Source organism: Camelus bactrianus, chromosome 7 (genome assembly GCF_048773025.1).
Source record: "Camelus bactrianus isolate YW-2024 breed Bactrian camel chromosome 7, ASM4877302v1, whole genome shotgun sequence".
NCBI lineage: Eukaryota > Metazoa > Chordata > Mammalia > Artiodactyla > Camelidae > Camelus > Camelus bactrianus.
In genome coordinates, this window is record NC_133545.1 from 62,127,424 (window position 1) to 62,150,543 (window position 23,120).

A 23,120-nucleotide genomic window follows, 5' to 3' on the forward strand; every position below is an offset into this window, starting at 1 on the left:
TAGCCCCAACAGTATATATGCAGAATTAATTTTCAGTTCAAATTGATAAAGTAGTAACTAATTTAAAAGCACTACTGAGTATAATAGGTTCAGGTCATTGTATGTTCACGATGGCTATCATGTAGGGGGAGGGGAGTTAAGAAACTTTTGACTTTATAAATCAGTCCAAGGACATTATTAAAGAGTTTAGTGTATTATATTGAGACTGGGTATTGTTGATGCTTCCATTTAACATCATTATGGAGAAAAGACTCCATATTTAAGGAATAAATGTGAGTGGCCTTACTTGAGAAGAGTATTTCTATCTCCCTAGTATCTATTGGCAGACTCTGAATAAAAGGAAGAGAAAGCTATCACAAAGTTCCCTTTGCAGCATCCCCTACATTAAACACCGTACACGGTGAGTCACTGGCTGTATCAAGGCCAAAAAATCTTAAGAACAAGGGATGGACTGCAGAGGGAAATTCTTTTTTTCTGTATATATATATTTTTTTATTGAAGTATAGTCAGTTTACAATGTTGTGTCAATTTCTGGTGTACAGCATAATCCTTCAGTCATACATAGACATACATATTTGTTTTCATATTCTTTTTCACCATAAGGTACTACAAGATATTGAGTTTAGTTTCCTGTGCTATACAGTAGGAACTTGTTTATCTATTTTATATATATTAGCATCTTGATGTGCTGCTTCATTTCCAGAATGCTGGGCCCTACTGAAATTTTGTTATCACTGGCTAAACCAAGAAAGAAAATCTGGAGTCTGTCCTCTCAATCTTTAGGATACCCAGAGAGAGAATGGATGGTTAGATTACTGAAAGTTACTGGCTAAGAGAAGGTATTGCATCAGACCTGAACAGAATGTGTCTGTAGAAAAGGGAAGCCCCTCACCTGGAGATCAGCTTCCCAGAGCGGAGGCAGATGAAAACAACGGAGGTGCCGAAGCTCTCACCTTCGTTGAGGTGAGGACTTGAAGTAAAAGGACCCATTCTGGGGAAAACCTGGTATGAGAAATGGCCTCCTTTGGGGACTGGGAGTGACACAGCAGGAAATTGATATGGGGTATTATAAACTGGGGTACCTAGAAGGTCTGGAGGAGAAAACATATTAATTTTATTTTCCTTTTGATAAAACTTTTTTTCATCTTTTGTGACCAGATTATTGAAGCTAGAGTGAGTTCTGGCCTAATAGGCAGCACAGTAAAGAGAGTTCCCCAGATTTCAGACTGGGATCCAAGCCAAGTAAAATAGTTACCTGGGTGAAATGACCAAAATCCCTTGACCCACAGATATTGCTAACTCAAGGGTTTTCAAAAATTCATTATTTTTAACTCCTTTAAGAAAATATGTTACTCATACAACAAATTTTTGTTAAACTACTGTGCACCAGGCACTGTAAAATAGTGAGCAAAACACAAAAAATTCTTATCCTCATGAAACACACAGAATAATGAGTGGGACAGAAAACAAACAAGGTGAATAGGTTAAAAATATATGGAATACTTGACTGGGATAAGTCCTAACTCTAGTTAAATATCTATATTTTTTAAAAGCCAGAAGAGGGATAGCAAATGTTGGGAGATGGGATAGCTTTCAGTAAGCTGACCAAGCAGTGCCTTGTGAGAAAGTGACATTTGGTAAAAGGCCTGAAGGGAGGGAGTGAGCTGTGCAGGTGTCCAAGGACATTCCAAGGAGAAGAAACAAGTGTGGTGCTGGTAGCAGAACAGGTGCCACCTATAAGGAGCAACAGGGAAGTCAGGGATCTGCACCAGATTTAGAGAGAGAAAGTAAACGTAAGATGTAGTATCAGAGGGAGGGTATAGCTGTAGTGGTAGAGCTCATGCTTAGCATAAACAAGGTCCTGGGTTCAATCCCCAGTACCTCCTCTAGAAATAAATAAATAAACCTAATTACCCCCCAAAAAAGATGTAATATCAGAGAGGTGATGTGCCAGGGCACGTGACGTTTTGCAGTTCATAATAAGAAGCTTGGCTTTCACTCCAAGTCAAAGGGAAAGCCCCTGGAGGGATTGAACAGAATATTGGTATGTTATTTACATTTGAATGGGATCACTCTGGCTCCTGTTTTGAGAGGGGAGCCACTCCTATAATTCAGGAGAGAGCTGATAAGGACTTGGGTCAGGTGGTGTCTGGTAATCAAATGCTGGACTTATTTCAAAGATACAACTTATAGGATTTATTCTACACCGTATGTGGAATGTGGGTGATGAGAAAGAGAAAGTATGCCTGCAGTATATTTTGAATGTTTATTTTATTTAAAATATTTAAATATAGGAAGAGATGCTGTCAAGCTGAAGGATGTTCCTTTCACTATTTTTTCAAATCTTCTATGTTTGAAGATTTTTACAGTAGAAAGTTAGGGGAGAAATCTATCCCATAAACAGTTCCTAAACAACAGTCCAATCAGTTACATCTGAATTTTGCTATATCTTTTTTTTGATTGAAGTATAGTTGGTTTACAATGTTGTGTTAATTTCTGGTGTACAGCATAATGTTTCAGTATGTATGTATATATATATATATATACACATATGTGTGTGTGTGTATATATATATATACCTTTTCATATTCTTTTTCATTATAGGTTATGAAATATGAAAGATGTTGAATATAGTCCCCTGGGCTGTACAGGAGATCATTGTCATTTATCTATTTTATATATAGTAGTTAGTATCTGCAAATCCTGAACTCCCAATTTATCCCTCCACCCTATTCCTTTCTCCCTGGTAACCATGTTTGTTTTCTATGTCTGTGAGTCTGTTTCTGTTCCGTAAATAAGTGCATTTGTGTGACTTTTTTTTTAGATTCCACAAAGAAGTGATATCATATGGCATTTTTTCTTTCTCTTTCTGGTTTACTTCACTTAATATGACAATCTCCAGAACAGATGACTAGATAAAGAAGTTGTGGTATATTTATACAATGGAATACTACTCGGCCATAAAAAGAATAAAATAATGCCATTTGCAGCAACACGTTATCTTTTTTTATGTAATAGATTCTCAACAAATATATCCTCAGGCAAAACTAGGAAATGACCAGGTTTGTTCTTCCCACATCTCTACTTCCTCATAGATACCTTCCAGGATGTGACTCTTGCAAATTTACAAGAAAAGGCAACTAATCTAACAGCTTGAGATCAAAGAACCTCTTGAAGACTTATTTCAAGTTGCTGATATAAAAAGTAGAGGTTTTCAGCAAAGTCCTGGTAAGTAAGTTTATAATCATTAAAGATATCTGTTTCATCAACTTTCCTTAAAAGTTATCTTTAAAAACTAATTCTAAATACTAACATAGAACTTTGAAATGAATATAGTTTCAAGTGTACATAAGCCATTTCTAATGAAACAGTTCTAAAAGGAATGAGAATCCTACTGCTTTCAAATACATATCACCAGATGCCACTTGTGCTGACTGCAGAAGTTGTTTTTTGTTTGTTTGTTTGTTTTTTAAAAAGAAACCTTCCAGCAAGCAAGATGCAGAGTGTTTCTTGCAGTGGAAGGCTCTGGAGAGGGGGCAAGAAGACCTAAGTAAAATGCAGATTAGGAATTCAAGTGAACCTAACTGTATAGAAAATTGTGGCCATTTGCAGCTATGCAAAACTCTGTCCTATGTAACTAAAGATATCAAAACTTTACATCTAGCTAAAAATGAAACCCTCCAAAGTTTAATCAACATTTTATTTAAGGCTTTCCTTTACAGTTGTACAGAGACTATGGGGAAAATTATGTAACTTTAATGCACCTAAACATAGTTCCAGAAAATGAAATTCGCTAGCTTTGTAGTTTCAGTCCTGTAGAACATCAGAGCAGGGCATAAGCCTGCTGGGGTCCAGCGGGGACTGCGAGCAACCTTTCCTAGAGGCATAAATACCTGCAGGCTGCTGAGACCCAGCCTCCTAGAGATGGGGGTGGTCACCAGTTCTCACCCTGAAAGCTTTTAGTTTGAGCCTTCCTGCTCACCCCTTCCCCAACCCAAAGAGAGAAAATGGAAGTCCGTAGGGAATGGATCCTGAAATTTAGTACTCAGGAAAAGAACTCTGGGTTCAAAATTTTCCCAGAAGAAAGAAGATAAGGTGGAGTTCTCCCCAGCTCCAATCAGAGCAGCTCCACCTTTACCCATTTTAGACATAGAAATTTCATATGCATTTCTTTTGCAGAAGCAAAACAAAAACAAATAACAACCAACACTGGTTCTGGTCCAATTTCCCTATATGCACAATGAATTGGAAAACAGGTTGGCTGAGAAGAGATCTAATTTAATTATGACATAGTTTTCCTTATCACAACTCCTCCCTCTTTATTTACACTACGTAGCTTCTTGCCAAACATAAACGTCCCTCGTGTTTAAAAAGATACACCAACGCTCCAGGATGTACATCTGATCAGATAAAGCTTATAAAACGACTTCGTAAGCCTCAGAACAGTGAAGCATATTAAAGTTACACACACACACGCACACGCACACGCACGCGCACGCACACGCACACACACACACACACACACACATAACACACCATCACTGAAAACAAGGTTGAAGACACTGATGGGCCAAGGAGTTATTTCGAAACATTATTTAAAAATTTTTTGCCCAAATCATTTTCACCTTGAATTTAATACATAGCTCCAGCCAAATATGGATCATAGACCATATAAGATGCTCATATAATTGACAGAGTACAAAATTCCTGCGCGTATCTTCTCAGCTCCCATCATAGGAGTGGGCAGCTGAGAAATTTTTTGAAGTTATAAAAGGTCTTTATCTTCGAACAACGGGAGAAACTCTGGGATAAGGCAGAGATAAAAAGACAGGTTTGGGGGCGAAAGATGTCAGTCAGCCTATTTGAGAAGGGTGCTTCTATCTCCCTGGATAGAATTCCTGGGAGAATGCAAACTGTAAAGGAGAAAGCGAGGGGGGATTTGTCGCCCTGTGAGGTGGCGCCAAGACAAACCCTCCCACCACCCCCATATTACATACGGGCGCATGCGCGCGCCCTGCCCGCGTTCTCAGGTAGTGTCTCTGGACGAGCAGTAGCAGATAAGCTGGAAATCCTTCAGGTGATGCTGCTTGTGGAGTGCTGGGCTCGGGGGCAATTTCTGTAATCACTGGCTCAAACAGAAGAGAAAACGTAGAGCTTTTCTTTATAATCTTTGGGGTGCCCAGAGGAGCCGGTAGGTAGACTCTGGCTAAGAGAAGATAACCCCTCAGACTCGGTCGGAGCAAGTCTGAGGAGAATGGTAAGAGCGTCTCCAGAGCAGAGCCCCTTTGCCTAGAGCGGCCAGAGCTGTTAAAACAGTAGAGGGTGACACTGAGGCCCCGTGAGTCCGGCTCACTGAGGACCTAGAGTAGAAGACCCTGGAAGCAGGATGGACCAAGGCAGCCAGTGGGAAAATCTTACACATCCCGTGGGTGTACACAGGTAAGCCAGAACCCCGTCTCCTCATTCGTTGGATGAAAATAAACTTTACAAGCACCTGATGAGGATTAAATTTGATAGCGTAAGTTGCATATGTGGCCATAAGTAGGCTCTTATTAGGAGGCAAATTTCTTGAGATAATTCACAAAACATAAAATTCCCCTATTTAAGGTGTAGAGTTCAGTGGTTAGTATACCCACAGAATTGTGCAACCATCAGCACAATTTTTGAACATTGTCATCACCCCAGAAGAAACACTACTGTACCCATTAGCAGTCAGTCACCATTTACACCTTCCTCCAGCCGCTGGTAACCACTGATCTGCTCTCTGTCTCTATGGATTTGCCTATTCTGGACATTTCATATAAATGGAATCACAAATATGTGGTTGTTTGTGACCGGCTTCTTTCACTTTGCATAATGTTTTCAAGGTTCCTCCATGTTTTATCATGTATCATTACTTCATTTTTTATTGTGGACTAAAATTCCATTGTTTAGATATACCACATTTTGTTTATTCAGTCTTGAAAGGCATTTTATTTTTATGAAGCACTAAATGAATATTGCTTTATTGATCTAAATGTATGTGTTTTACCAAGTTTGCTGAGGCCTTTTTAAAATTTAAATAGTAGCTGTCTTTGTCACTCCATTTCAGTCTTTGGTTAAGGAGACTTTTTCACTGATACTCTATTTCAAGCCCCTTCTTCTAAACATACAACCTTAGTTTTCTCAAACTATATTGTTTACCCCTTTTCCAGTACTCATTTTCACATGTAGGTACATTACAGTATATCAGGTTATATGATTTCAAATAAAAACAACATTTCCTCAAAAGTAGAAAAACTAATTATCACCTTGGAAATAGGGAAATGAACAATTGGTTGAAAACAAAACAAAAAACAAACCCATAGGTTTTTTTTTTAGTCTATTACTCACGCCCAGATTAAGTATGATCTGAAAATATATATATATATATATACCCAGAATGTTTCTTCAAACAATTTGAAATGTTTTATTTTTTCATTTTTATTTGAGAAGATAAATATCATTCCTGAATATCAAATATGCATGGGTGATCTGAGAGCCAGAATATCGTTAAACATGGTCAGCTTCCACTAAACACTGTGAAGCCACATTACAATATCTCCTGAGAAGAGGATAAATATGGACCCTTCAGATCAGCAAACCCATTAGAGCAGTCATTCTATTTTCCAATATTAACAATACTCCCAATATTTCCTCAAAACACATGACTAGATAAACAAAGAGACTGGTTTAGAGAAAATTAAACTTACAGTAAGCTTGGTATCACTCTGAAGAGATAACTGGTATATTAGTTTGGAAATACCTATGATAGAGAATACACACCCAATGTGGGATTTTAAATCATATAAATAGTATTTAAAGTTACCAAACAGTCTCTTAACAAAGAAGGAAGAAATTTTTCGAGGAAGTCAAAAGTCAAAGGTCTCTACTTAAAGCTGAGTCACGCTTGAGTAAATAGAGCATATATGCTTTGAATCTAACCAATTTTTTTATAAAAACATTCTGTGGAATAGAGACTCTGTTGTCCAAACAGGCCTTGTCACTCTGGGAAAATTGGACCTTCCATGGTGGCCCATTGGCAGTGTTGTATCTAATGCTCCTAAGGCATAAGCCAGTTCCTGAATGGCGTCAGCTCTTCAAGGAGCTTCATATGTCCAAAAGATTCAACTTGTTCTTAAAGTCTTAGAGGAGTGGAAAGTAGCATTCAAATGAGTCATGGCATACATTTTTTGGGTCCATCCAGAAAGAAAAAATTAGTAATAGATAATTAATAGGAAATATCCATGTGGATTGCTATTATTTAAAAGATATCTTTCATGTGCAAAGGAGAAAAAACTGCCTACTAGGACACAATATCCACGTGTGACCCTCATAATGTCACTTTTCCATGTTCTTTCAACCAGTTGTATTAACTTTCCATCTGTCCCCAAAATATGTATAAAGCTGATTCCCTTTCCTGGCTCATCTTGGGAGCTCTGAAATGACGTTCATTACATCTATTGTAAAAATACAGACATTCACTAATGGCTGCCACATCTGACCAGTCCTATGGTGAGAACAGATAAGACAGTTCTAACATCAGGCCAGGTATTAGAGGTATCAAACTAAAACACCTGTTACTCACAGATGTGGTGGAGTAAAGCTGTGATGTCTGGCAACCTCAGACTCTTGATAATGATGTGCTGAGTATCATTATTTTTTTATTTCTTAACTTGCCAAGTGGGATTACACCAGTTCCTTATTTCACTTTAACTTATGGAATGAGTTAAAAACTGACAAAAAACTCGCCATGCCTTAGAGAATATTGCTTCTAGTATGAATTTGGACAAAGACTTGACAGTTTCTTATAAAGTTAAGCACACACTTGTTTGAGCCAGCAGTTCCATGACAAATTATTTATCTAAGAGAAATGAAGATCTGTGTCTGCACAGGACTTGAACAAAAATAGTCAAAAATGGAAATAACTCAGATGTCTATTTAAAGGAAATTGGATAAATAAAAGTGGGGTATATTGATAAAACAATACTATTCAGCAATAAAAAGGAACAAAACTACGGATATTTAGACCAATCTCAATGGCATTACATTGAATAAGAGAAGCCAGTCACAGATGGGTATGTACTGTAATATAAATGATTCCATGTATATGAACACTTAGATCAGATAAAACTAATATATAATATAAGGTGAAAAAAATCAGAAGAGTGGTTTCTCTGGAGGGAGTTAGGAGTGACTGACAAGGGACATAGGGATATAGAAATGTTCTATATCTAGATTGGGGTCAAAATTTTACATTCAATATGTGTGCACTCCAATTTTACCTCAGGGCAGGTATAGCTAAAACAAGAAGAATGTAAAAAAGAGAGAATAACAAAAATGACTTTGAAGCTGAATGGTGAGTACAAGGGGGTACCTTATGCTGTTCTGTTTTTAATTTGTTTATATTTAAAAATTTCCAAAGAAATTATGCTGCAAGTTTATCTAATGACATAAAAAAACAGAAGGTATATTTTGCTAAGTAAAAGAACAAAATATTATAAAGCTTGTGCTTCTATTGTTGGGCAAATATTTATCTGTCCTTAAAAGACTGGGAGATTATATACCAAAAATGTTAACAATTGTAAATGGGGCATGGGATTCAAGTATGTCTTGTTTTTCTTTTTTTCTAGTTTCTGATTTTTCAAAATTGAACACATATTAGTTTTTTTAATTAGAAATATATACCATAAATGTTACTTTAAAAAAAAACCAAGAATAATAACCAAAAAAAAAAAAAAGGACTCTTGGTCATAATTACTCTGAACTGATAATAACAAGGAAAATTTGCTCAGGAAACTTGCAAAAATCCTGTCTCATGGGCTAAGAGGCTTCTTGGTATTGTAATATGGCATTACTTCCTTTATCTGAAAGAGGAACATGATAAAATATAAAACTTTTGGTGGTTTTGTTCCTAAGAGAAATTTTAAATAAAAACAGGAGAAAGATATGAAAGTATGAGATATTCCACAAAGCCTTTCTAGGTCATGACAAAGTTTTCTGTGCTTGCTACATTATAAGAATTTTATTAGAGAATAAAGAACCCAAATGAGTTAAAAGAGAAATATGGATCAGATGGCATCTAGGGTGCATAACTCTGAACACTCTTCTCTTAAGAAAGGGATCCTCACTCTTTGGGTTATTGAAATAATTTTTAAAAGGTAACAAAACCTCACTCCAACAAAGAGCTTAAAAGAAAAGCCTGGAAAGGAAAAGGAACTTCCTCTGATCTTTAGCAGAGATTTCCTCTCAAACAAAGCATGTCCTCTAGTGAGACAAGCCACATCCCAGGATTATTCAGAGGCTTACTCGAAGCAGGAGAGGGCTGATGCGCGAAGAACCAAACTGGGGTCCTAGAGGGCAGGAGGAGAAGGGGAGCTGGACAACAGCAGAGTTCACCACCAGAATCCATCCCCTCAGGTGGCAAGGCATAACTGGTTTCCGTTTTCTACAGGACTGTTTCAGGAAACTATTGGCCCAACAAGTTCATGTGCAATAGTGTAACTGAGCCAATAGGGTGGGTGAAGTAATGAGAAATCCACACGAACAGTATATGCAAGTCTAGATCATGTATTCTCAACTGGGGCACTGCTATGTCCAAGGGAGTAAAAACTGGTTGTTGGAAGCAAAAAAAAAAAAAAAACCTTTTTTGAAAAATACACTTAATTCTTTAGAGCAGTTTTAGGTTCACACCAAAATTGAGAGGAAGGTACAGAGATTTCCTATATACCCTCTGCCCCCACATATACACAGTCTCCCCCACTATCAACACCCCTCACCAGAGTAGCACATTTGTTACAATCAATGAATTTACATTAACATATCATTGCCCAAAGTCCGTAGTTTACATTACAGTTCACTCTTGGTGTAGTATATTCTATGGGTTTTGGCAAATATACATTCAGTGACGTGTATCCACCATTATAGTGTCATACAGAATAATTTCATTGTCTTAAAAATCCTCTATTCTCCACTAAGTTGTACCCCCCGCTTCCCTAACTCCTGACAACTGCTGATTCTTTTGCTGTCGCCAAAGTTTTGCCTTTTCCAAAGTGTCATACAATTGGAATAAAATAGTGTATAACCTTTTCAGATTGACTTATTTCAGTTAGTAAGTGCGTTTAAGATTCCTCCGTGTCTTTTTGTAGCCTAACAGCCCAATTCTTTTCAGCCCTGAATAAAGATTCCATTGTCTTGATGTACCGTAGTTTATTTATCCATTCACCTACCAAAGGAGATTTGGTTGCTTCCAAGTTTTGGCATTTATGAATAAAGCTGCTATAAGCTTCTGTGTGCAGGGTTTTTTTTTGTGGACATAAGTTTTCAGCTCCTTTGGGGAAATACCAAGGAGTGTGAGTGTGGGTCATATGGTAAGAGTAGGTTTAGTTTTATAAGAAATCACCAAACTGTCTTCTAAAGTGGTTGTACATTACATTTTGCATTCCCACCAGCAATAAATGAGAGTTTCTGTTGCTCCACATCCTCACCAGCCTTTGGTGGTGTCAGTGTTCTGCATTTTGGCCATCCTAATAGGCGTGTAGTAGTATCTCGTTTTAATTTTGCAATTCCCCAGTGTCACATGATGCCCTTTTTTAGGTATAAAGCACAGATATATGTAAACAGATATACAGTATATGTGTAGTACTAAAATTTCAAGGAGGGAGACAACTAGGTTAACATGCCCCTCCTTAAGAGGGCATAGTGAAATAAAGAAATGGAGAAGCACTGTCTGGGCAGTCAAAGAGGCAGCATGAGGAGAGCAACACAGGATAAAAGAGAAAGGTTGCTCACACTGAAGGTCTGGATCCTGGCCTCGCAGAGGATCTGAGCAGTGAAATAAGCTAGTGGAATAAAATCAAGTATGGAAAGCAGAGCAGAAGTTAATTCTTTATAGCCTGTTTGTGTTAAGGAGGGTTCTCCAGAGAAACAGAACCAGTAGTATATATTGGGCAGGGGGAGGGGGGAGAGAGAGAGATTATTTAACAACTCTGTGCCTCAGTTTCTTCAGCTGTAAAATGGAAATAATAATCACATCTACATCAGAAGATTGTTGTGAAGAATAAATAAGTTAATATACAGCACTTAGAACAGTACCTGCTACATAGGAAGTGCCCAGTAAAGTTTTAAAAAACATAAAGCTGGTATGGATCAGCAGTGGAATGTGAAAATGGAAAGCTAATTGAGTACACATGGTAGATGTTTTTAATTTAACATTTACTTACAGTTTTTAAATGCTGACTATTTTTGTCATTCTTGCTGAGGCAGTTCTCTGCCTGTCCCTGAGCCTGACCTTAGAAAAGATACATCTCTGTAATGTGGCCACTGGGGCCTCTAACCCTCGTCTGGGCTGCAGAACTAACTCAGATGCCTTTAGCATTTATAGGGAGCTCCAGAAACTCCCTGAAAGCCATTTCTTTACACTTTAGGAAAACAGAGATGGATAGTTAGTTCAGCCAGGAAGGCCAGTGAAATGCCAACATAAGCTCTTCCCTACCGGAGTTCCACAAGGCCCCTGACAGCAATGAAAACCCGTGCTCCCCAAGGGGTCCATTCGGAATATCCCACGTTTGTTTGTGGCTAAGCAACTAGGCTCTCTGCAGCCCTCAAACTCTCAAGCAAAGAATAGATTTTAAACCTTTGGATTCTAACCAGACAGAGCAGAAGGCGGAAGAGTAATGGCTTACCAAAAAAAGTCATTTCAAGAAAAGTCACGTCACTAAGTTCAGATCTAGGAAAATGAAACTGAAATCAAATCTGCAGACTTCCTTCTCCCTGCCTTCCAGTTTTGACACACCCATTACTGAGAAACGCCCTGCCATTTCTGAGCCTGAACTCAGACTGAAGAAGCAGCCAAGGAGAAACTTTCCTGAATGAAAAAAATATTTTCCTCTGTCATAGCAGGAAGAAGAGAAGACAGAACTTAGGCTGTTTCCTCCACCAAAATACGGGGTTACCCCTCATTTACGTAGAAGAAATTTGCAAGAAAAATCTGGGTAAGTACAGTATCTGTTATTAATATTATTATTACTATCTATTACAGCGTGTTATTGACTAGAAAGGAATCTACTTCTCACTTAGAAAGTGAAGTATACTCCAAAAAATAATAATATTTTAAGGCTAGACTGTTCACCGCTATGACAGGAATCTGCCTTCTGTAATTTGAAAAAGAAGTCATAACATTTCATAAACGATGCAGTTGAAAACTAGAGGCACTTTTATTGGTGAAATCCCCCAAGGCATTAGCAGCAGCATCAGAAAGAACATATAATGAAAATTTAAAGATATACTTTACATTAATCAAAGATCCCTTCCACCATCTACTCTAAGGTGTTGCAAAAAAATAAAACTACCCAATAATTCTCAGATATTAGTGTCAGATGATATGTATAAGAGACAGAGACGCAGAGAGACAGTGATAGAGACAACGACAGACTACTACAGGAAGTAATTGAAATTATGACAGCTTCTTTATTTCCTGGTAAAAATCCAGGTTTATATCTGATTTCCCCCCAAAGTAAGGAACAAGGTAATACAAGGGGGTGATGGAAATACATTTCTGATTTAAAGGCCTGCTCTTCAACTTCCTTTAGAAAAGCTAACAAGCCCTACAGTTACCCTACAGTTAATAAATATATGTGGGTTTGATGGATCATGTAACATTATGTTTCCTTTCTTTTACTGGTTGCTAAGAAACTCAGAACCAAATTTTCAGGCCACTTCTAGTAAGGTAAATAGAATTGATAACAGTTATTTTAGGCACTAACTTTTATTCCATGGCTTCACCTTTTCACTTCTACCCATATTTAGCCTCCCTGATTTTTTTTTTTTCTGGCTTTTACAGTTTCTTCCAGTTTTATTAACATATAATTGACGTAGAATGCTGTATAAGTTTAAGGTGCACAACATAATGATTTGACTTATATACATCATGAAATGGTTACTACAGTAAGTTTAGTGACATCCATCATCTCATATAGATACAAAATAAAAGAAAAAGAAAACAGTATTGTTTTTCTTGTGATGAGAACTCTCTGGATTTACTCTCTAAACATATTTTACATGTAGCATACAGCAGGTTTAATTGTATCAGTCATGTTGTACGTTACATCCCTAGAACTTATTTATCTTATACCTAGAAGTTTGTACCTTTGGATTGCCTTCATACGATTCTTCTTCTCTCTACTGCCCCCTACCTCTGGTAACTACAAATCTGATTTTTTTTCTATGAGTTTGTTTTTGAAATATAATTGATCTACAACACTGTGTTAGCTCCTGATGCACAACATAGTGATTCATTATTTCTATACATTTTAAAATATCACCACCATAAGTCTTGTCACCAAATATATTATATTAGTATTGCCTATATTACCCACACTGTACATTTCATGCCCAACACTCATTTATTTTGTAACTGGAAGATTGTACCTCTTAATCTCCCTAACCTATTACACTCACCCCACTGCCCTCCTCCCATCTGGCAATCACCGATTTGTTCTCTGTATATATGACTCTGTTTCTGTTTCTGTTTATTCATTTATTTTGTTTTTTAGATTGCATATGTAAGTGAAATCATATGGTATTTGTCTTTCTCTGTCTGACTTATTTCATTTAGCATAATACCCTCTAGGTTCATCCATTTGTCCCAAAAGCAAGATTTCATTCTTTTTTATGGCTAAGTAACATTCCATTGTCTTCTTTATACATTTATCTATTGATAGACACTTAGGTTGCTTCCATATCTTAGGTATTATATATAATGCTGCAATGAACATAGGGGTGATTATCTTTTCAAATTAGTGTTTTTGTTTTCTTTGGAAGAATACCCAGAAGAAGAATTGCTAGATAATGTGGTAGTTCTATTTTTAATTGTTTGAGGAACCTCCATACTGTTTTCCATAGTGGCTGGTACCAATTTACATTCCCACCAGTAGTGTACAAGGGTTCCCTTTTCTTCACATCCTCTTCAACACTTGTTATTTCTTGAATATTTCATAGCCATGCTAATAGGTGTGCAATGGTTTCTCACTGTGGTTTTGATTCGCACTTCCGTCAGTAGTGATGTTGAGTGTTTTTTTGTATGTCTTTGGGCCATCTGTATGTCTTTGAGAAAATGTCTGTTAAGGTCCTCTGCCGTTTTTTGTTTGGGTTGTTTGGTTTTGGATATTGAGTTGTATGAGTTCTTTGTATATTTTGGATATTAACCCCTTATCAGATATTCCATTTGCAAATATCTTCTCCTATTCAGTAGGCAGACTTTTCATTTTATTAATTCTTTCCTTCACTGTACAAAAGCATTTTAGTTTGATTCCCATTTGTTTATTTTTGTTTTTGTTGCGCTTGCCTGAGGAGGCATATCCAAAATAATATTGCTAAGACCGCTGTCAAAGACAGTACTACATATGTTTTCTTCTAAGAGTTTTATGGTTTCAAGTCTTACCTGTAAGTCTTTAATCCATTTCACGTTTATTTTTATATGTAATATGAGAAAGTAGTCCAATTTCATTCTTTTGCATGGAACTGTCTAGTTTTCCCAACACCACTTATTGAAGAGGCTGTCTTTTCCCCATTGTGTATTATTATTTCCTTTGTTGTAGATTAATTGACTATGTAAGCATGGATTCACTTCTGGGCTCTCCATTCTGTTCCATTGACCTATATGCCTGTTTTTGTGCCAGTACCATACTATTTTTATTACTGAAGTTTTGAGTGTAGTTTGAAATCAGAGAGCATGATACCTCCAGGTTTGTTCTTATTTCTCAAGATTGTTTTGGCTATTTGGGGTCTTTCATGATTCCACATAAATTTTAGAATCATTTGTTCTAGTTCTGTGAAAAATGCCATTGGTATTTTGATAGAGCTTGGACTGAATCTGTAGATTCCCTTGGATAATGTAAGCATTTTAATATTAGTTCTTCCAATACATGAGCATGGTATATCTTTACATCTGTTTGTGTCATCTCCAATTTCGTTCATTATGTCATATAGTTTCCAGAGTACAGGTTTTTTAACTCCTTAAATTTATTCCTAGGTATGTATTATTTTTGATTCAATTGTAAATGAGATTGTTTTCTTAATTTTTCTTTCTGATTTTTTATTGTTAGTGTATAGAAACACAACAGATTTCTGTATATTAATTTTATATCCTGCAACTTTATTGAATTCATTTATTAGCTCTAATAGTTTTTTGGTGACATTTTAGGACCTTTATATGTAATATTATCTTATCTGCAAACAGTGACAGTTTTACTTTTTCCTATCCAGTTTGGATGACTTTTATTTCTTTTTCTTATCTAGTTGCTGTCACTAGGACTTCCAATAGTATATTAAATAAAAGTGGCAAGAGAGAGCATCCTTGTTTCGTTCCTAATCTTAGAGGAAATGTTTTCAGCTTTTCACCATTGAGCATGATGTTGGTTGTGGGTTTGTTATATATGGTTTTTATTATGTTGAGGTATGTTCCCTCTATACCCATTGTGTTGAGAGTTTTTGTCATAAATGGATTGTCAAAAGCTTTTTCTGAATCTATTGAGTTGATAATATCATTTTTATTCTTCAATTTGTTAATGTGGTGTATCACATTGATTGATAGATACTGAACCATCCTTGCATCCCTGGGATAAATCCCACTTGGTTATGGTGTATGATCCTTTTACTTTATTGATGAATTTGCTTTGCTAATATTTTGTTGAGGATTTTTGCATCTATGTTCCTTGGTAATACTGGCCTATAGTTTTCTTTTTTGAGGTATGTTTGTCTGGTTTGTTATCAGGATGATGATGACCTTGTAATTCAGAAGTATTCCTTTCTCATCAATAACATGCTGCAATAGTTTTTTGTTGTTGGTGGTGGTGTTACTGGCTCAGTTTCACTACTGGTAATCAGTGTGTCCATATGGTTTTATTTATTCCTGATTCAGTCTTGGGAGATTGTATGTTTCTAGGAATTTATACATTTCTTTTAGCTTGTCCATTTTATTGGCATATAATTGTTTATAGTACTCTATTATGATCATTTATATTTCTGGGCTGTTTCCTTTTTCATCCTGATTTCATATATTTGGGTCCTCTCTCTTTTTTTCTTGATGAGTTTGGCTAAAGGTTTATCAATTTTGTTTATCTTTTCAAAGAACCAGCTCTTAGTTTCATTGATCTTTTCCATTTTTTTTAAGTCTCCATTTCATTTATTTCTGCTCTGATCTTTATGATTCCCTTCCTTCTATTAACTCTGGGTTATGTTTGTTCTTTTTTCTAGTTCCTTTAGGCATAAGGTAATGTTCATTTGTGATTTTTCTTGCTTTCTGATGTAGGCTTGCATTACTATAAACTTCCCTCTCAGAACTTCTTTTGCTGCATCCCATAGGTTTTGTATTGTTGAGTTCCCATTTTCATTTGTCTCTAGAGATTTTTTTAAATTTCCTCTGATTTCTCCAATGATCCATTAGATGTTTAGTAACATACCCTTTAGCTTCCAGATGTTTGTATTTCTGCAGTTTTTATCTTCTAGTTGATTTCTAGTCTCATAGTATTGTAGTCAACAAGATGCTTAATATGATTGCAGTCCTCTTAAATTTATTGAGCCTTGCTTTGTGGCATAGAATGTGATCTATCCTGGATAAAATTTTATGTGCATTTGAAAAGAATGTGTATTCTGCTGCTATTGGATGGAATGTTCTCTCTTTATATATATCCTCTCTCCCTCTCCCCCCCTCTATATATATTTATATAAAATCTCTCTATATATATATTTTATATATATATATAATCCACCTCATCTAAGATGTTGTCTAAGACCAGTGTTTCTTTCCTGATATTCTGTCTGGATGATCTGTTCATTGATGTAAGTGAGATGTTAAAATTCATACTATTATTCTGTGTCAACTTCTTTCTTTATGTTTGTTAATATTTGCTGTACATATTTAGGTGCTCCTATGTTGGGTACGTATATTTTTTCAATTGTTATATCTTCTTGTTGGATTGATCCCTTTATCTTAATGTAATGTTCCTTTTTGTCTTTCTGAATAATACTCCTGTGTGTGTATGTATGTGTGTATCACATCTTCCTTATCCAGTCATCCACTGGATGGGCATTTAGGTTTAGATTTCCATATCTTGGCTATCATAAATAATGCTACAATAAACATGGGAGTGCAGCTATCTCTTCAAGATACTTATTTCATTTCCTTCTGACATATACTGAAAAGCGAGATTGCTGGATCATATAGTAGTTCTGTTTTTAGTCTTTTGAAGAATCTCCATACTGTTTTCCATAATGGCTGCAACAATTTACATTCCCACTAACGTTGTACAAGGGTTCCCTTTTCTCCACAGCCTTGCCAACTCTTGTTTTCAGTTTTAGTTTGGATAAAATCCATCTAAGATGTGTGAGGTGATATTTCATTGTGGTTTTGATTTGTATTTCCTGGATGATTAGTGACGTTAAGCACTTTTCCCTGTATCTGTTGGCCATTTGTTTGTCTTCTTTTGAGAAATGTCTATTGAGGTCCTTTGCTCATTTAAAAAAAAATAAGGTTATTTGTTTTCTTGCCATTAAGTAGTTTGAGTTCCTTGTGTATTTTGGATATTAACCCCTTATTAGATATAGATTGCCGGTATTTTCTCTCATTCTATAGATTGCCTTTTCATTCTATGGATTGTTTCTTTGGCTGTGCAGAATATTTTTAGTTTGATGCAGTATTATTTGTCCATTTTACTTTTATTGCATGTGCTTTTGGGGTCATGTCCAAAAATCACTTGCTCAGACCAACATCACAAAATTTTTCTCTATGTTTTCATTTAATAGTTTTATGGTTTCAGGTCTTAGATGTAAGTCTATAATCCATTTTGAGTTGATTTTTGTATATGGAGGGAGATAAAGGTCCAGTTTCATTCTTCTGCTTGTGGAAAACCAGTTTTCCGCAAACTATCTAAAGAAGAGACTCTCTTTTTCCCATTGTGTGTTCTTGGCACCTTTTTTGAAGATTAATTGATCATAAAGCTTAGTTTTATTTCTGGACTAACTGTTTTGTTCCACTGGTCTATATGTCTTTTTTTTTTTTTTTTTTTTTTTTTGCCAGTATCATACTGTTTGAACTATAGCTTTATAGTATGTTTTGAAATAAGGAAGTGTGATGCCTGCAAGTTTGTTTTTCTATTCAAGATCACTTTGGTTGTTTCTGGTATTTTATGATTCCATATGAATTCTAGGCTTATTTTTCCTGTTTCTGTGAACAATATCATTGGAGTTTTGATAGATACTGTATTGAATCTCCAGATTGATTTGGGTGATGTGGACATTTTAATAATATTCTAATTCATGAACACAAGATATCTTTCCATTTATTTGTGTCTTCTTCAATTTCTTTAATCAGTGTTTTACAGTATTCAGTGTACAGATCTTTTACCTCCTTGCCTTAATTTATTCCTGAGTAGTTTTTATGCTATTGTAAATAAAATGGTTTTCTTAATTTATTTTTCAGATGATTTACTGTTATTTTATAGAAATCCAACTTTTTGTATTGACTTTGTACCTGTACCTTTACTAAATTTGTTTATTAATTCTAACAGTTTTTTTTGGTGGTCTCTAAGGTTTTACGTGTATAATATCATTGCAAACAGAGACAGTTTTATTTCTTCTTTTTCCTGTTTGGAGGCCTTTTATTTCTTTTTCTTCTAATTGCTCTGGCTAGGACTTTCAGTATTATATAGAATGTAAGTGGTTGGAGCGGGAATCTTTGTCTTGTTCTTGATCTTAGAGGAAAAGCATTCAGCTTTTCACCACTGAGTATGATGTTAGCTGTGAGCTTGTCATATATGTTCTTTATTATATTTAGGTACATTCCTTCTATACTTAATTTGTTGAGAGTTTTTGTCATGTAATGGTGTTGAGTTTCATCACATACCTTTTCTGGATCTATTGAGATGACCATATGATTTTTATCCTTCATTCTTTTAATGTGGTATATCACATTTATTGATGTGCATATGTTGAACCCTCCTTGCATCCCAGATATAAATCCCATTTTATCATGGTACATGATCCTTATAATATGCTGTAGAATTTGGTTTGCTAGTATTCTGTTGAGGATTCTTGCATTAATATTCATCAGTGATATTGGTCTGTGACTTTCTTTTTCTTGTGTCCTTGTCTGGTTTTGGTATCAGGGTGATGCTGGCCTCATTAAATGTGTTTATAAGTGTTCTCTCCTCTTCTATTTTTGGACAAAGAGTTTGAGAAGGATTGGCAATAATTCTGCTTTATATATTTGGCAGAATTCATTGGTAAAGCCACGAGGTCAGGACTTTTCCATCTTGAGAGGTTTCAGTTACTGATTCATTGTCCTTACTTGATATTGGTCTATTCAGATTCTTTATTCATGATTCAGTCTTGGTAATTTGTATGCTTCTAGGAATTTATTTATTTATTCTAGATTGTCCAACTTGGGGTTATATAAATGTTTATAGTAGTCTCTTATAATCCTTTGCATTTCTGTAGTATCAGTTATAACATCTCTCTTTTATTTATATTCTATTTATTTGAGTCTTTTATTTATATTCTATTTATCTGAGTCTTCTTTGTTCCTTAGTCTAGCTAAAGGTTTGTCAATTTTGTTGCTTTCCAAAAAAACAGCTCTTAGTTTCATTGATCTTTTCTATTTGTCTAGTTTTTATTTCATTTATTTCTGCTCTTATCTTTATTATTTCATTCCTTCTGTGAACTTTAGGTTGAGTTTGTTCTTTTTCTGGCTCCTTGAGGTATAACATTAGGTTGGTTATTTGAGATCATTCTTTTTTCTTAATGTAGGTATTTATCATTACAAACTTTCTTCTTAGGACTGTTTGTGCTGCAGCTCATGAGTTTTGACATGTTGTGTTTCCATTTTCACTTGTCTCAAGATATTTTTTGATATCCCTTTTGGTTTCTTGTTAACCTGTTTGTTGGTCGGAAATATGTCATTTAATTTCCACATATATATGAGTTTTCCAGTTTTCATTTTATTATTGATTTCTAGTTTAATATCATTGTGGTCAGAAAAGATACTTGATATGTTTTCAAGCTTCTTAAATTTGTTAAGGCTTCTTTTGTGGCCAAATATATAATCTATCCAGGGAAATGTTCCATGTGCACTTTGAAAGAATGTGTACTCTGTTGCTATTGGATAGAATGTTCTGACTGTGTCTGTTAGGTCCCTTTGATCTATTATATTGTTTAGGTCTGCTGTTTCCTTATTGAATTTCTATTTGAATGATATATCCATTGTTAAAACTGGGATATTGAAGTCATCTACTATTATTGTAGTGTCTCTTTCTCCCATTAGTACTGCTAATATTTGCTATATTTTAAGTGTTCCATAGTACCTAAATTTGGGTGCATTATATGTTTACAGTTTTACATCATCTTGATGAATTGACCTCTTTATTATTATATAATCATCTCCTTTTTCTCTTTGACAGTTTTTGAATTCAAGCCTATTTTGTCTAAGAGTAGCCACTCCCTGCTGTCTTTTGGTTACCATTTGCATGGATTATCTGTTTCCATCCCTTCACTTTCAGTGCATGAATGTCCTTAAATCTAAAATGAGTCTCTTACAGGCAGCATATTATTGTTGTATTTGATTTTTTAATCCATTCAGACATGTTATATCTTTTGATTTGTTAATTTAATCCTTTTACATTTAAAGTAATTATTGATAGGAGAGGATTTACTATTGACATTTTGTTAATTGTTTTCTGGCTATTTTTAGTTCCTCTGTTCCTTTTTTCCTTTCTTGATGTCTTCCCTTGTGATTTGGCAACTTTTTATAGTATGCTTTGACTCTTTTCTCTTTATTCTTTGTATGTCTACTACAGGTTTTTTATTTGTGGTTACCATGAAGCTTGTATTAATCATCTTATAGATATAATAGTCTATTTTAAGTAGGTAACAATTTCTCTTCAACCACATACAAAATTCAACTACATACAAAAACTCTACACTTAACTTCTCCCTCCACATTTTGTGTTATTATTGGCATAGTTTACATCTTTTATATGTAATGTATCCATTAACAGATTATTTTACCTATAGTTATTTTTTAATACTTTTGTCTTTTACTTTTATGTCAGAATTAAAAGTGATTTATCTACCACCATTACAGTATTAGAGTGTTCTGAATTTGACTATATTCTTACCTTCAAAGTAAGTTTTATGCTTTCATATTTCTTTCATGTTGTCAGCATACTTTTGTTACTCAAAGACCTCCCTTTAGAATTTCTTATAAAACAGGTTTGGTGGTAAAGAACTCTACAGCTTTTCTTGGGGGAGGGGGTCTGAGAAAGTCCTTATGTCTCCTTCATTTCTGAAGGACAACTTTGCAAGGTTCTTAAGTATTCACAGTTGACAGTTGTCTTTCAGCACTTTAAATATATCATCCCCCTCTCTACCGGCCTATAAGTTTTCTGCTTTGAAATCTGTTGATAGTTTTATGAGGGTTTCCTTGTACGTGAGGAATTTTTTTTTCTCTTGCTGCTTTTAAACTTCTTTGTCTTTGATTTTAGACAGCTTTATTATAATGTGTCTTAGAGAAGAGGTTTTTGTGTTGAAACTTTTGGGGAACCTATGAGCTTCACGAAGTTGGATGTTCAAATCTCTCCCGACATTTGGGAATTTTGCAGCCATGTTTTCTTTAAATAAGCCTTTTGCCTTTCTCTTTCTCTCTTCTCCTTCTGTAGGAGTATACAAGTAGATTGTTACTTTTAACGGTATCCCATAATTCATGTGGGCTTTCTTCACTCTTTTTCATTCTTTTTTCCTTTTGCTCCTCTGAAGGGAGAATTTCAAATGTACTGTCTTCAAGTTCATTGATTCTTTTGCTTGGATGAGTCTGCCATTGAAGCTTTCTGTTGAATTCTTCAGTTCAGTCATTGTGTTCTGCAATGCTAAGATTTCTGTTTATTTTATTTTAATGCTTTCTATTACTTTGTTCAATTTTGTTCATTCATTGTTTTCCTAATTTTGTTTAATTGTCTATCTGTGTTTTCTGGTTGTTCACAGAATTCTTTACGAAGATTATTCTGAATTACTTGTCAGGTAGTTCATAGATCTTCATTTTTTTAGATCCATCTATTGGAATTTTATTATTTTGTTATTTATTTTATTTCATTTTCCTTTGGCATTATGTTTTACTGATTATTCGTAATTCTTGTGGCCTTGCATTGTTGTCTGCACATTTGAAGGAGTAGGCACCTCTTCCAGTCTTTACAGACTGGCTTAGTCAGGGAAAGCCCTTCACCAGTTTATCCAGAGATTGTGGGTGAATTGTCTGGTAGATTCTGTGGGTGGGCTTAATGCTGGAATCCTCAGGTGGGCAGATCTGGTGCCTGCATCAGCAGGTAGACTGGCCTAGTGCTTAGGTCTACAGGGGTGGGCTGGCATTTGGGTCCATGTGGTGGCCCTGGCCCTTGAAGTCCTGGTGGCAGGCCTGGGTTCTGATGCCGCACAAGTTGGCCTGTAGCCTGAGGCCACAGGTGCTGGCCTGAAGGTTGGGTCCATGGAGTTCAGCCTGCTGCTGGGGCTGGCCATGTGCCAGGGTCTGTGGGAGCCAGTCTGGAGGCTGGGGCAGATTGGGAGCCCGAGTCCACAGGAACCTATCTGGAGTCTGGGTCCATGATGCCCAACCCAGCACTAGGACAAGCAGAGAGCCTGGGTCTGTGGGAGCTGGCCTAGCCTGGGTCTGAGGCAGAAGCCTGTGTCTATAGGAGACTGCCTTGACCTTGGGGCCGCAGGGACTGCCTTGACATTGGGGTGCGACAGGAATCTTGGTCCATGGGAGCTCATCTGAAGGCTAGATTTGCAGAAACTTTGCTGCCAGGGTAATACCAACTTCATAAAGTGAATTAGGAAGTATTCCCCTTTTACTGTATTCTAGAAGAGATTGTGTAGAATCAGTGTTAGTTCTTTAAATGTTTGATAGAATTTTTCAGTGAATCTGTCTAGGCCTGAAAATTTTTCTTTGTGGGGAGATCTTTAAAATTAAAAATCCAGTTTTCTTTGAAGTTATAGGACTATTTAAATACTCTATTTCATAGTGAATGGACTGTGGAAGTTTGTGTTTTTTGAGGAAT

At 35.9% G+C, this 23,120-nt stretch overlaps 1 protein-coding gene across 3 annotated transcripts in view; it reads left to right on the forward strand.

The window, feature by feature from the left end:
- LOC105082993 (sterile alpha motif domain-containing protein 9-like) overlaps positions 1 to 23,120 on the forward strand; it is a 40,130-nt gene that overhangs the window by 7,240 nt on the left and 9,770 nt on the right. Inside the window, exons 2-4 of one of the 3 annotated variants that reach the window (XM_074367486.1) lie at positions 704 to 963; positions 3,096 to 3,228; positions 11,917 to 12,011. The gene's annotated coding sequence lies outside the window, so the exon portion shown is untranslated. The remainder of the gene's footprint in view (positions 1 to 703; positions 964 to 3,095; positions 3,229 to 11,916; positions 12,012 to 23,120) is intronic. The other 2 variants (XM_010972707.3, XM_045508830.2) reach the window with 2 other exon arrangements.